The sequence below is a fragment of the Schistocerca piceifrons genome, chromosome 7 (genome assembly GCF_021461385.2).
Source record: "Schistocerca piceifrons isolate TAMUIC-IGC-003096 chromosome 7, iqSchPice1.1, whole genome shotgun sequence".
Lineage (NCBI taxonomy): Eukaryota > Metazoa > Arthropoda > Insecta > Orthoptera > Acrididae > Schistocerca > Schistocerca piceifrons.
The window spans coordinates 570,879,149-570,893,128 of NC_060144.1; the positions used below are offsets into that span (position 1 = coordinate 570,879,149).

At 42.7% G+C, this 13,980-nt stretch overlaps 1 protein-coding gene across 1 annotated transcript in view; it reads left to right on the plus strand.

Moving 5' to 3' along the window:
* The first annotated feature begins 886 nt into the window (after positions 1–886).
* Positions 887–13,980, plus strand: part of LOC124709086 — a 57,616-nt gene continuing 44,522 nt past the window's right edge. Inside the window, exon 1 of the mRNA XM_047240734.1 lies at positions 887–980. The gene's annotated coding sequence lies outside the window, so the exon portion shown is untranslated. The remainder of the gene's footprint in view (positions 981–13,980) is intronic.

The window sequence follows — 13,980 nt, forward strand, 5'->3', positions numbered from 1 at the left end:
GCTGTGTTTAGTAACTCTGCTTAGGCAGCGCTGTCTTCGATAGTATCTCCATTGCTATCGTGCAACCATACAATGATGGGTCTTTCCCTCTAAGGACGTGCAATATGTGACATTTGCTTATGTTTGGGCGGTCAGTTGCCAGTTCCTGACGTAAGTGTCGATACTCGGCAGGGGTTCCTGAATTCCGCTAAAATTTCCTGCATCCGCAAAAAGCCTGGTGGAACTTCCAACTTTGTCTACTACGTCGTTTATACTTATTGTGAAAAGTATTGGTCCTATTACACTCCCAGGGAGTACGCCCGAAGTTACTTTTATGTCTGAGGACCTCTCTCCGTTCAGAATGATACGCGTCCTGTTTGCTAGAAATTCTTCAGACCAGTCATACAGTCACACAGGTGATCTGTGTGGAACTTTACGGAGTACCTTCCAGAACCCGCTATCTGCTGGTTTTTGTGTGTTTGGGGCAAGCAGAGAGCGCTGTTCCACCCAATCATTGTTCTCCCCTACAGAGGAGATCTTCGGCTCAAGAAATATCATAAGCGCGAGCGTAAAACGTGTTCCAAAATTCTGTAGCGTCAGACATACACACTGTATTTTCTAAGTCTGTTGGACGAACCTTCTTGAAAACGAGAGTGACCTGTGCCTTTCTCCAGTCACTTCCGACGCTTCGCTCCTCCAGCGACTTCCGGTATACTGCTGCTACAAGAGGAAGCTAATAGCCTTTCGACTATTGCCATAACCAGTTGTCAGTTCGACTTGTCCCGAACCAGGTGCTGCAGCGGCTGAGAGGAATATCAGCGTCCCACCGTCCGTTACGTGACGGCAGTCTGCAGGTGTCTTCGTCAAGATCAGATAGCGGCCGGCAGAAAACCGTTGGTCACGATACGGAGCGCTCCCGCCATCAGTCGCTCGCTGACAAGTCAGCAGTCAGTAACGCATCTCACAGCACACAGCAGCTCTTGTTCCAGCAGTCGCAACAGGTACGTCCTTGAGGCACGAACTCCAGCCTAGTGAGAGACTTCTCGCCTGTCAAACTTCGGCTTCTCACATTACTGATGGGTTCCACATCGTCTGAACAAATCGACCCACCCGCTGTAGGATTTCAGGGCTGCAGTAAAGTTCTTTTTTTCTTTTTGCGACTGGATATCTTTATACCGCTGTTCATACACCTAAAAACTATTACATTTAACACGCCTCCATGTCAGTTGCATTAAATGCCTTTCACGGAAAAAAATGATGTGCAGTTCCCATCACAAGAAAGGAAAGCCACTTAAAATAACTGCATCATAAGAACATTAAAATACCAACACATTAATAGTAACAATAATAATAACAATAATACAATATTTTAACATCTTGTGCTCATTTTGCACAAAGATGACGCATCAGATATGAAGTTAAGCCTTTGTTTAAGAAAGGAAATGAAGAAATATCGTCACATTCGCGGCCAGTTTCACTTTTCCAGCAAATTTTCGAAACGGTAATGCACAACCGACTCGTTAACCGTCTAAAAGCAAATAATATATTGTCAAAGACACTATTCGGATTTCTAGAGGGTTCTGACATTGATGATGCTATAGTCACATACAGTGGGAATGTACTTAATTCCTTAACCAATGCATAGCAGGCAACTGGTATATATTGTGATATGTTAAAAGCATTTGACTATGTAAATTATGATATTACTGTGCAACAGGAAATGCAGCAAAGTGATTCAAGTCCTAAATCTACGACAGTAAACAAAGGGTGTTATTAGAAAAGAGACATGCATTAACCTATCAGGCGTCATTTAAATTACACGCGGTGTCCCACAAGATTCCATCTTAGGACCCCGAATTTTTTTTTTTTTTCTTTTTTTTGTGCACTGAAGAGCAAAAGAAACTGGTACACCTGCCTCATGTCGTATAAGGCCCACGCGAGCACGCAGAAGTGACGCAACACGACGGGGCATGAACTCAACTAATGTCTGAAGTAGTGCTGGAGGGAATTGACACCATAAATCCTTCAGGGCTGTCCATAAATCCGTAGAGTACGAGGGTACGAGGGGTAGATATTTCTTCTGAACAGGACATTGCAAGGCATCCCACATACGCCCAATAATTTACATCTACATCTACATGGTTACTCTGCAATTCACACTTAAGTGCCTGGCAGAGGGTTCATCGAACCATTTTCATATTACTTCTCTACCATTCCACTCTCGAATGGCGCGTGGGAAAAAGGAACACCTAAATCTTTCCGTTCGAGCTCTGATTTCTCTTATTTTATTATGGTGATCATTTCTCCCTACGTAGGTGGGTGTCAACAAAATATTTACGCATTCGGAAGAGAAAGTTGGTGATTGAAATTTCGTAAATAGATTTCGCCGCAAAGAAAACCGTCTTTGTTTCAGTGACTGCCACCCCAACTCGCGTATCATATCAATGACACCCTCACCCCTATTGCGTGATAACACGAAACGAGCTGCTCTTCTTTGCACTTTTTCGATGTCCTCCGTGAATCTTACCTGGTAAGGATCCCATACCGCGCAGCAACATTCTAGCAGAGGACGGACAAGTGTAATGTAGGCAGTCTCTTTAGTGGGTTTGTCGCATCTTCTAAGTGTTCTGCCAACAAAACACAGTCTTTGTTTCGCCTTCCCCACAATATTATCTATGTGGTCTTTACAATTTAAGTTGCTCGTAATTGTAATTCCTAGGTATTTAGTCGAATTGACAGCCCTTAGATTTGTGCGATTTACCGTATATCCAAAATACATCGGATTTCTTTTAGTACCCACGTGGACGATCTCGCACTTCTCTTTGTTTAGTGCTAATAGCCACTTTTCGTACTATACATAAATTCTCTCTAGATCATTCTGTAATTGGAACTGATCGTCTGATGATTTTACTAGACGGTAAATTACAGTGTCATCTGCAAACAATCTAAGGGGGCTGCGCAGATTATACAGCGCTATACTACTATCGTTTCAAAGGCTGTCTGTGAAATCGCCTTGAATGCTCAAACAGCCCTGTCTCAAGTGGCGTGTCACAGAGCGTTGTCTGCCAGTTACAGCGTATATATAGTAGGATCTTGTTATCTGCTTCTCTACGGAAATAATCCCTACTTACAGTTGCATCACAGCTGTCAACTGGGCTGTTTAGTGCTCATATTTCCCGTCTGATTAAAGGCAACACAGACAGTCTCTCTCTCTCTTTCTCTCTCTCACTCCAGCACACACACACACACACACACACACACACACACACACACAAACACACACACCACTGATTATTCTTATTGCTCTTTTCTGAATTTTAAATCGATTGTTTGGCAAAACTTGTAATTCCTCAGACCAGCGTGTGCACATTTGGACACAGTAGCACGCACAACAGTTTTCAGTGTCACAGCAATATGTAAGCACTGTCAAAAGATAATAGCATTTTTTTGAACTTCTGTTATATAGGCGAACATATTTTTCCCATCCAGCGATAGTCCAAGAAAATTCGCGTAAGAAGTTTGTTCAGTGAAGCTGTCCCTTCATTCTAGTACTGTACTACTTCCATTTTTTTCTTTTTTTTCCTTACACCTCTAAGATTCTTTCGTACAGTTTTATTCTCATTTACCATCATGCAGTTGTCTCTAAATCATCTAGCAAACAATTTACGCAAACCAACTTCCATCTTTAAGTGTATAAAACCGGCAGTGGATACATGTCCACTCTCGCGGGATGATAGCAGTAAGTGTTGAGGAAGAACGCACCGTAAGGAAATTTTTTATGTCTTGTACTTAATGCGAGAAACTATTGGATAAACTGGAAATTTGTGCTAAGTTCTATGGGACCAAACTGCTGAGGTCATCGGTCCCTACGCTTACACACTAATTAGTCTAACTTAAACTAACTTACGCTAAGGACAACACACACACCCATTCCTGAGGGAGGACTCGAACCTCCGACGGGGGTGAGCCTCGTGAGAGAAACTATTGGAAGATTCCGCTACTTACGTGCGCAGAACTCGTTTTGTAACTAAATGGCTCTGAGCACTATGGGACTTAACAGCTGTGGTCATCAGTCCCCTAGAACTTAGAACTACTTAAACCTAACTAACCTAAGGACATCACACACATCCATGCCCGAGGCAGGATTCGAACCTGCGACCGCAGCAGTCGCGCGGTTCCAGACTGTAGCGCCTAGACCCGCGAGACCACCGCGGCCGGCTCGTTTTGTAACTCATTTCGCTTATACAGTTAACAGATTGGTAATTAGTCGTTACATTTTTATGTTCTTTTATTCTTCCAACAACTGTCGAGATCGCCATAAGATATGTTTATTACTACTGGTTTCGGCTTATGTTAAAGCCATACTCAGATTTTTTAGGCCGCCTACGTCCAGAGCTGGCGGCTCCTCGGTTCTTCTCGTGATGCTACGATCTTCCACTGTGGCATAAAAAGGGGGCCTAAGAAAAGTCCGAGGATGGCTTTAACGTAAGCCGAAACCGGTAATAATCGATACTTGTTCTCATCGAAGTTAGCACCAGATCGCTGCACTCCACAGACAATGTCGTCTAAACGTATAAGTAATACGGATTATACGTTTTTTATAAAAAAAATTCTGAAAGAAGTTGTACGAGTTTTGTTTCCTACCACTCTGTAGCTGGGAAACGGTACAGCACACGACAGAACTGTAGGTGTGGTTCCAATGGTCCCAATGGCACTGAGCACTATGGGACTTAACATCTATGGTCATCAGTCCCCTAGAACTTAGAACTACTTAAACCTAACTAACCTAAGGACATCACACAACACCCAGCCATCACGAGGCAGAGAAAATCCCTGACCCCGCCGGGAATCGAACCTGGGTACCCGGGCGTGGGAAGCGAGAACGCTACCGCACAACCACGAGCTGCGGGCTACTGTAGGTGTGTAGTACGCACTGCGAGTGTAGTTCCAGTGTGTTGGCTGCCCTGCGAGGGTGGGGCTGCGGCTGTTCCTCCCACACTTCTCCACAGCTGAAACAATCAGTGTGCCAGGAAGAGGCACCGAGCGTCTCCTGCTGAAGTGCCGAGTTGTGTTGGTCCTACAGTGACTCCGCCTCTAGCTTTGATGACAACTCGGCGTGCCATATCCACACTAACGAATAGATCTTCTAGTGCAGAGCTACCAAATTTCGTGGGTGTTGATTGGTACATTTCGCTCGCTACGACGTTGCAAACGGTCCAAGTTCTATGGGACTGAGATCGGCTGGTATAGCTGACCAGTCACGATGGCATGCGTAAGCATCGGTCAAACGAGGAACGTATGTGGGCAGCTCTACAAACACAGCTGTTATCGTCTTGGAAAACGAGAATGTCGACAGCATACTCATCGTGAGAACGTAGAAGAGAGGCCAGCATTTAGTCTCCGAGAATGTTGAAATAAATATAAGACTTGTAGTATCCATAAACTGGTTCAGATGGCTCTGAGAAATACGGGACTTAACATCTGAGGTCATCAGTCCCCTAGACTTAGAACTACTTAAACCTAACTAACCTAAGGACATCACACACATGCATGCACGAGGCAGGATTCGAACCTGCGACCGTAGCAGCAGCGCGGTTCCGGACTGAAGCGCCTAGAACCGATCTGTCACAACGGCCGGTTATATTATCCAAACTAGCTGTCACTAAAGGGATGAAAAACCTCTAGAGGTAAAACAATGAGGGTCACAAAATGGTTCAAATGACTTTGAGCACTATGGGACTTAACTTCTGAGCTCATCAGTCCCCTAGAACTTAGAACTACTTAAACCTAACCAACCTACGGACATCAGACACATCCATGCCCGAGGCAGGATTCGAACCTGCGACCGTAGCGGTCGCGCAGTTCCAGACTGTAGCGCCTAGAACCGCTCGGCCACCCCCGCCGGCAATTAGGGCTACAAACTTTTTTCTTTCGTAAATATAACCATACTGGGTTAGTGTTTAAGTGCTGTTGGTCTGTGAAAGCTAATTAATAATAATCCTTTTTTCTGTTAAGTTCTGACTTGGCCAGTTTTGTTGCAGTTTTATATATCTTTATTCTTTTTCTACAAACTGTACTCTTTTTAAACTCCAAAATCTTGTGAAAAAAGAAATTAAATGATAATAAAGTGACATTGTAGTTACTTTCTTTTATTGCAATAAGAAGAAGCATTTCAACAAAACACATCAAGAACAACATCAGAAAATTGAGGAGAATACGAAATACGATTTGTCTCGCTAAATGGCTGTAGTTCACATAGATCTTGACCACAACAAAGAGAAAATGATCTGCAAATAATCAAATATGGTAACAGAATCATTGTTGTGATCAACACTGCTCACACATACTGAGTAACATTGTCTTCAGTTTTCTCTCTTTTAGATTACAGTACCAGGTTTTTGACGTGAACCACTGACGCAGACTTCGGAGACTGTCGGAACTCTCATTAAAAACAGTGCAAGCTGTTTCAGTAGCTAATATTATGATTTTATAAAACTGCAATGACTGAAGATCTTCCCACGTGCGGCCAAAGCGTTTCTGCATGAGATTATGTCCTCTGTTCCAGAGATGCGAACAGAGCAATGCCTTTGAGCACTATATGACGTGTCATTTGAGCCAGCACTTTTCACCTTTCACACAGACTTCGGTACTGCCCAGTATCACGAGTTATTTTTTCTTGCTCTTACGGCCACATCGTAGCGTAACTCGCGACACGAGATTCCAGACAAAACCGCTCCCACGCGACGATCGCCGCTCGCCCCTCGACGTGGTCGGTTGTGAATTCCCTGTCTGAAAGACTTGTGGGCGCCTCGCATGCTGACTCACGTTCGCGGTATCCTGAACGAGCTTGCCTGAGTCGCGGTACGGAAAAAACCCCCAAAACATCGAAGAACCACGTCCTCCAGCCCGAATTACGCCATCGACAGCCGGCGAGTTAAAAGCCAATTCGAGCCGTCGGTGCCCTCTACGCCTCGATATGAGCCGAAATCGCGACGCGTTGGACAGCACTTCGCTCGTGTTACGTGGGGTTTCTGTGTTGTTTGGCCCACTGAAGACGCGTAGCTATACGCGAGCAGTGGATTTTTGCGGGGTATCCTCTGCAGATGCCAATTGCATGTAGTTCAATTCCAAATGTCCACAGACTGCACAAATGTCTGTACGGTTTCAAACCGGTTATCACTTAGAGGCCGCGACACCTGTCTCCCGCACCTGTGAGATAGGGTCTTTCCACTACCACTGTTGTTATGGAACACCGTTCTCAGAGAGACTGGAGAGTCCTCGTTGATACGCCAGAAAATCCGGCGGCCGCTTCACTCACAGCGTGGCCACGGATATGTCCAGAGAACAGCCGCTCTGTCTGTCACTCTGTCGCGTCTCCACGTCGAACCATCTTAGCGCGCTGATTGCTCCACTGAAAAAAAATTAAAGTAGATAGTTCCCGTGAGTTACTATCGGTATAGCTTGTACTTGACAACTGCGATAAATTAATAACTGGTTCCTTTTACCAACCTCCACCCCATGACTCAGATGACAAAGCTGCTGAACAACTCAAAGAAAACTTGAACCTCACTTCAAATAGGTACCACACTCATACGAGTATAGTTGGTGGTGACTTCAGTGCACCCTCGATATGTTGGCGAAAATACATGTTTAAAGTCTGTCGCAGGCATAAAACGTCGTGCGAAGTCGTACTGAATGCTATCTCAGAAAATTATTTTGAACCATTTGTTCAAGAATGGTTGCGAAAATATACTTGCCCTGTTAGCTACAAGTAATGCTGAGCAAATAGTGAGCATAATAACGCATACAGGGATCAGTGACCACAAGGTCATTGTTGCAAGAATGAATACAGCAGCATCCATATCCACCAAGAGTAAACGCAAAATGCATCTGTTTACAAAAGAACAGATAAAAATTTTCTTGATGCCGTCCTAAGGGACAGTCTCCACTCCTTCTGATCTGACCATGCAAACGTAAATTGGAAGAAATTGTATCCACGGCATCTGAGGGATATATGCCATATAGATGGTACTGATCCTGCATGGTACACAAAACATGTCAGAACATTGTTGCAGAAGCAATGAAATACACGTGTCAAATTTAAAAGAATACAAAACCTCCAAGACTGGAACCGTTTTACAGAAGCTTGAAAGTTAGTGTGGGCTTAAGTGCGAAATGCTTTTTAATAGTTTCCACAGCGAAACTCTGTCTCGAAATCTCGCAGACCCGAAGATGGCTGGCTCTAAGCACTATGGGACTTAACATCTGAGGTCATCAGTCCCCTAGACTTAGAACTACGTAGACCTAACTAACCTAAAGACATCACACACATCCATGCCCGAGGCAGGATTCGAATCTGCGACCGTAGCAGCCGCATGGTTCCGGACTGAACGCCTAGAACCGCTCAGTCACAGCGGCCGGCTGCAGACCCGAACAGGTTCTGATCGTATGCAAAGTACATCTCCGGCAAGACGCAATCAATACCTTCACTGTGCGATAGCAAATTAATGTTACTGATGGCAGTGCAACTAAAGCACAGCTACTGAACTCGGTTTTCCGAAATGTCTTCACGATAAACGACACATTAAATATTCCAGAATTCGAATCAAATACTGCTGGCAACATGAGCAAATTAGAAGTAGATATTCTCGGTCTCGGTGTGACGAAGCAGTTTAAATCACGTAATATAGTCAAGGCATCGTGTCCAGACTCTATACCAGTCAGGTTCCTGTCAGAGTATGCTGATACAATAGCTCCGTACTTAGCAGTTATACACGATCTATGGCTCGTCGAAATCTTCGTTCCTAAAGATTGTAAAGTTGTACAAGTCACACCAATACTCAAGAAAGGAAATAGCAATAATCCGCCGAATTACAGGCCCATATATTACCGTCGATTTGCAGTAGTATTTTGAAACACATAGATCTACTCTTTTCGAACATCATGAATTACATCGAGGAAAATCATTTATCAAACATCCAACACGGATCAAGAAAATACCGTTCTTGTGGAACACAACTAGCTTTCTATTCTCACGATGTAATGAGTGCTATCGACAGGCGAGGTCAAATTGATTCTACATTTTCAGATTTCCAGAAGACTTTTGACGCCATTCGTCAAAAGTGACTTCTACTCAAATTGTGTGTCTGTGGAGTATGACTGGACACGTGTGAGCCGGCCGGTGTGGCCGTGCGGTTAAAGGCGCTTCGATCTGGAACCTCGTGACCGCTACGGTCGCAGGTTCGAATCCTGCCTCGGGCATGGATGTGTGTGATGTCCTTAGGTTAGTTAGGTTTAAGTAGTTCTAAGTCTAGGCGACTGATGACCTCAGAAGTTAAGTCGCATAATGCTCAGAGCCATTTGAACCATTTGAACCATTTGACATGCGTGATTTCCTGTCAGAAAGGTCACAGTTCGTAGTAACTGACAGAAAGTAATCGAGTAAAACAGAACTAATATCCGGCGTTTCCCAAGGAAGTGTTATAAGCTCTCTGGTGTTCCTGTTTTACATAGACGATTTAGGAGACATTCTCAGCAGCTCTCTTAGATTGTTCGTAGGTAATGCTGTCATTTACTATCTTGTAAAGTAATCAGATAATCAAAACCAGTTGCAAATTGATTTAGACAAGATATTTGTATGGTGCGAGAAGTGGCGATTGAGTCTAAATAATATAAAGCGTGAAGTCATCCACGTAACTACTAAAAGTAATCTGCTAAATTACGGTTACACGATAAATAACACCAATCTAAAGGCTGTAAATTCAACTTAATTCTTAAGAATTACAGTTATGAGTAACTTAAGTTGAAACCATCACATAGGTAATGTCGTGGGCAAAGCAAACCAAAGACTGCTATTTATTGGCAGAACACTTAGAAAATGCAACAGGTCTACTAAAGAGACTGCTTACAATGTGGTTGGGCATCCTCTTCTGGAGTACTGTTGTGCGGTGTGGGACACACATCGGACAGAATTGATGGAGAACATAGAAAAAGTTGGGCAGCGATTTATAGGGGAGAGAGTGTCAAGGATATGATACAAGATCTGGTGTGGCAGTCATTAAAACAAAGGCATTTTTAGAATTTGAAGGAGAATCAGCATTGGTCGTATATTTTTGTTTTATTATCCGCAAAATCGATTTTCGGTCACTTAGTGACCATCCTCAGTGCTGTAATATACAATTAAAATTGGTAGGCACTGGTATCAACAAGATTAGAGCGATCACATTAGTTTATGTGATCGCTCTAATCTTGTTGATACCAGTGCCTACCAATTTTAATTGTATGTTACAGCACTGAGGATGGTCACTAAGTGACCGAAAATCGATTTTGCGGATAATAAAACAAAAATATACGACCAATGCTGATTCTCCTTCGAATTCTATCCACTATTTGGTCGTGGTGCACAGAACAATCCATGGAGCCGCCAATCAATAAAGGCATTTTTCGTTGAGGCGGTACGTCCCAATCAAATTTTAATCACCATCTTATTCCTCAAAGTGAGAAAATACTTTGTTGGAAGATGACGAGCAGCTGTCTCGTCGAAATATTGTGCAGCTTCCACAACATTATACGACGCGACGCCCGTGAACCAATCAAGCGATTGCAATGTATTTTCTTCGCAGTGGATACCACAGCAAGAAATTTATTAAAAAAGAGGCGTAATTTTTCCACTTCTGCTGCATTTATATTACTGGTACACTAGTAGTTACTGCCGATTAGGCTGTTCGCAGGTGATTTTCTGCAATACGAAAATGGGCCATATACATTAAAATGGCAGTGACTTTAAATTTACGTGTTCTTTTCGTTACAGTTCAGATATATGCTTTCTTGTTGGTTTGGCAAACTGACATTTTAATAAGGTGCCTCATCATTATCAAAAGAAAGAGTGCTAATATCAGACTTTCCAAGTTCCATTTCTTTCACGTTACGCGTTTTTTGCCGCTGTGTTCTCGGAACATTAGTGCGCGGCCTTGCTCCAAGTACCAAATAATGAAGAGAATGTTTTCAAACATTCATCAGCAGATGGCGCATGGTCTTTGTGCCTAGCAGTGCTTTGCTTTGGAGTTCCAAATGCCATGCGTAAAGGTCTCATCCATTTATTTGATGATGGACAGTTCGTGTGGAAAGCAGAGTGCACGGAATTTTTGTTTTTATCAATGAAACATCTTTATAATGGAAAGAGACAATTTGGGTTTTGAAAAATAGTAAGAAAGATTGGAGAAGTGGACAGTCAAAGCGATGTATGTGTGGAAAATGTTGCGAAAAGTACATCTGCCTCAACAACACAGGGAGTTCTATACACTACTTAGTACTGATCCTAAGAACGGGTATGTGTAAGAAGCAGAAGTCAATATCGAAAGATTTTTTCTTGAATTTAATTAAATTAAATTTGTTACTCTCTTGCAAAAATTTAAAAGATAAGAGAAATGGTTTTTTGTTGACAACTGTTCTACTAGTTAAACCATTAGTGCTGTATTCCTGCAGCTGTATTATCACAAATACAACTTAGCGCCATGGTATTAATGGCACTTGAAAGAAGAACGTTCTTATTGCTACTTGGAACCGGCGAGTTCACTGATACAACACTTAAAACGTTCCTAATAAATTAAGTATTTTCCAGTTTGTCTCACTATCTTTGCAGTGACGAGGCGAGGACCATAATTCTGTGGTAGAAGAATATTTTCTCAGTTTTTTGGACACAAATAATTATATACAAAAAGAGGTACCTTGGTTTTTTAATTCTCCTGACAATGTGGGATTTCGTACTTAGGACGTCTGACCATTTCCACTCTTGAAATGTCAGGCTATGAAATCAAGAAGTCACCAAATGTGCTACAAAAATTAATGAAACACGTAAATTTAAAGGTGCTGCCTTTTTAATAAATATGGCACATGAAACTTCCTGGCAGATTAAAACTGTGTGCCCGACCGAGACTCGAACTCGGGACCTTTGCCTTTCGCGGGCAAGTGGTAGAGCACTTGCCCGCGAAAGGCAAATGTCCCGAGTTCGAGTCTCGGTCGGGCACACAGTTTTAATCTGCCAGGAAGTTTCATATCAGCGCACACTCCGCTGCAGAGTGAAAATCTCATTCTGGAAACATCCCGCACGCTGTGGCTAAGCCATGTCTCCGCAATATCCTTTCTTTCAGGAGTGCTAGTTCTGCAAGGTTCGCAGGAGAGCTTCTGTAAAGTTTGGAAGGTAGGAGACGAGGTACTGGCAGAAGTAAAGCTGTGAGTACCGGGCGTGAGTCGTGCTTCGGTAGCTCAGATGGTAGAGCACTTGCCCGCGAAAGGCAAAGGTCCCGAGTTCGAGTCTCGGTCGGGCACGCAGTTTTAATCTGCCAGGAAGTTTCATATCAGCGCACACTCCGCTGCAGAGTGAAAATCTCATTCTGGAATATGGCGCATATTTATACTGCAGAAAATCAGTTGAATATTGGCTAAAAGGAGAAGCTAGACAAGTACGAAAGAAATAAATGCAGCAGAAATGGAGAAATGACACTTTCTTTTAATAATATTTAACCTTGTCACTTAATCACGAGTGTGGAAACGTTGGAATGTGTCGCTTACTTTGATTCTACGAGAGGCGTTCAGTAGGTCGACTTTATACAGCATTCCAATGCAGCATATCATTCCCCATTCTTTTGGCTACAAAACCCTATTTTTCAACATAATCTCTTCTCAGTGCGACGGCCTTACGCCACCTTCCTGGGATTGTGTGTTCAGATGGTACCACTTTACTGGTCGACGCCGGAACCAATGTCTTCCTACATCAATAACCTCGCCGTCATCCAAGTACTGCTTCCCACGGAATAGATTCTTCATTAGGCCAAACAGGTGGAAGACGTGAGATCCGTGCTGTATAGTGGACTAGGAGGAACAGTCCAATGAAGTTCTGTGAGGTATTCTCGGATGCACAGACTTGTGTTGTCATGGAGAAGGAGAAATTCGTTTGCATTTTCTGAGGCGACGAACACGCTGAGGTCGTTTATTCAGTTTCCTGAGGGCAGCGCAACACACTTCCGAGTTGACGATTGCGCCATGAGGGAAGACATCGAACAGAGTAACCTCTTCAGAGTCCTAGAAGACAATAACTATGTCTTTACAGGCTGAGGGTGCAGATTTGAACTTTTTCTTCGGAGCGGAGATTGAAACATGTACGTTTGAAATTACGTAACTGACAGTAGCCCTGAAGCACAACTTTGGCCTCTGGACGTGTGTCTTACCTCGTCGCTTATACTCTTTGCCCTGTACTGAACTTTTCTGACTGCGAGAATGTAAATTTAATTTAGCTGCGAGAATGTAAACTGTCAATAAATTTAAACCAAACCAAAACTGCATGAATTTGCGTAATACAAGATTTGAATGTAATACAACACTACTGATTTGAAATTGGCCCTGATAATAAAATAAAACTTGATCAATTTGAAAATAATGGTCTCTGTGCTTAATGATTGCTATCCCTTTACCTACGCAATGGTAACGCTCTTCGCACTACTCTCTGTTAGTACTTTAAATTGTATAGGTGGCAAACAGCTGTGTATACTTCTGTTGCTTAGCATGCATTTTAATTAAATCATATGACTGACACACTTACTTCTTGATAAAATTAGTGAATCAAAAATACATGGATCTGGGAATTAGTATTAACTTGGGGTAAGTAACAATACGGCACGAACATTAAAACTTGTATTTTGACCCTTTGAAAATTAGTAATGCTCGTAATTAACATACTCAATAAACCTATTACACATTAACAATTAGCTTTACAAAATTATTGGATGTGAGTGCTATACATTCTCTCAATCATTACTTATGAATACTCGCATTGAATTAGTAACAAATCAACTTTCTTTTAACTTAATTATTTCCAACTTCAGTTGAGATTCCTTTCACAGTTAGCAAACATCACAGTATCTAGCAAATAAAATTCATTACTGCCCGTAACGAGTAAGTATAAATCTAGCACGCGTCCAATACAACACGTCTTTACACTTGAGA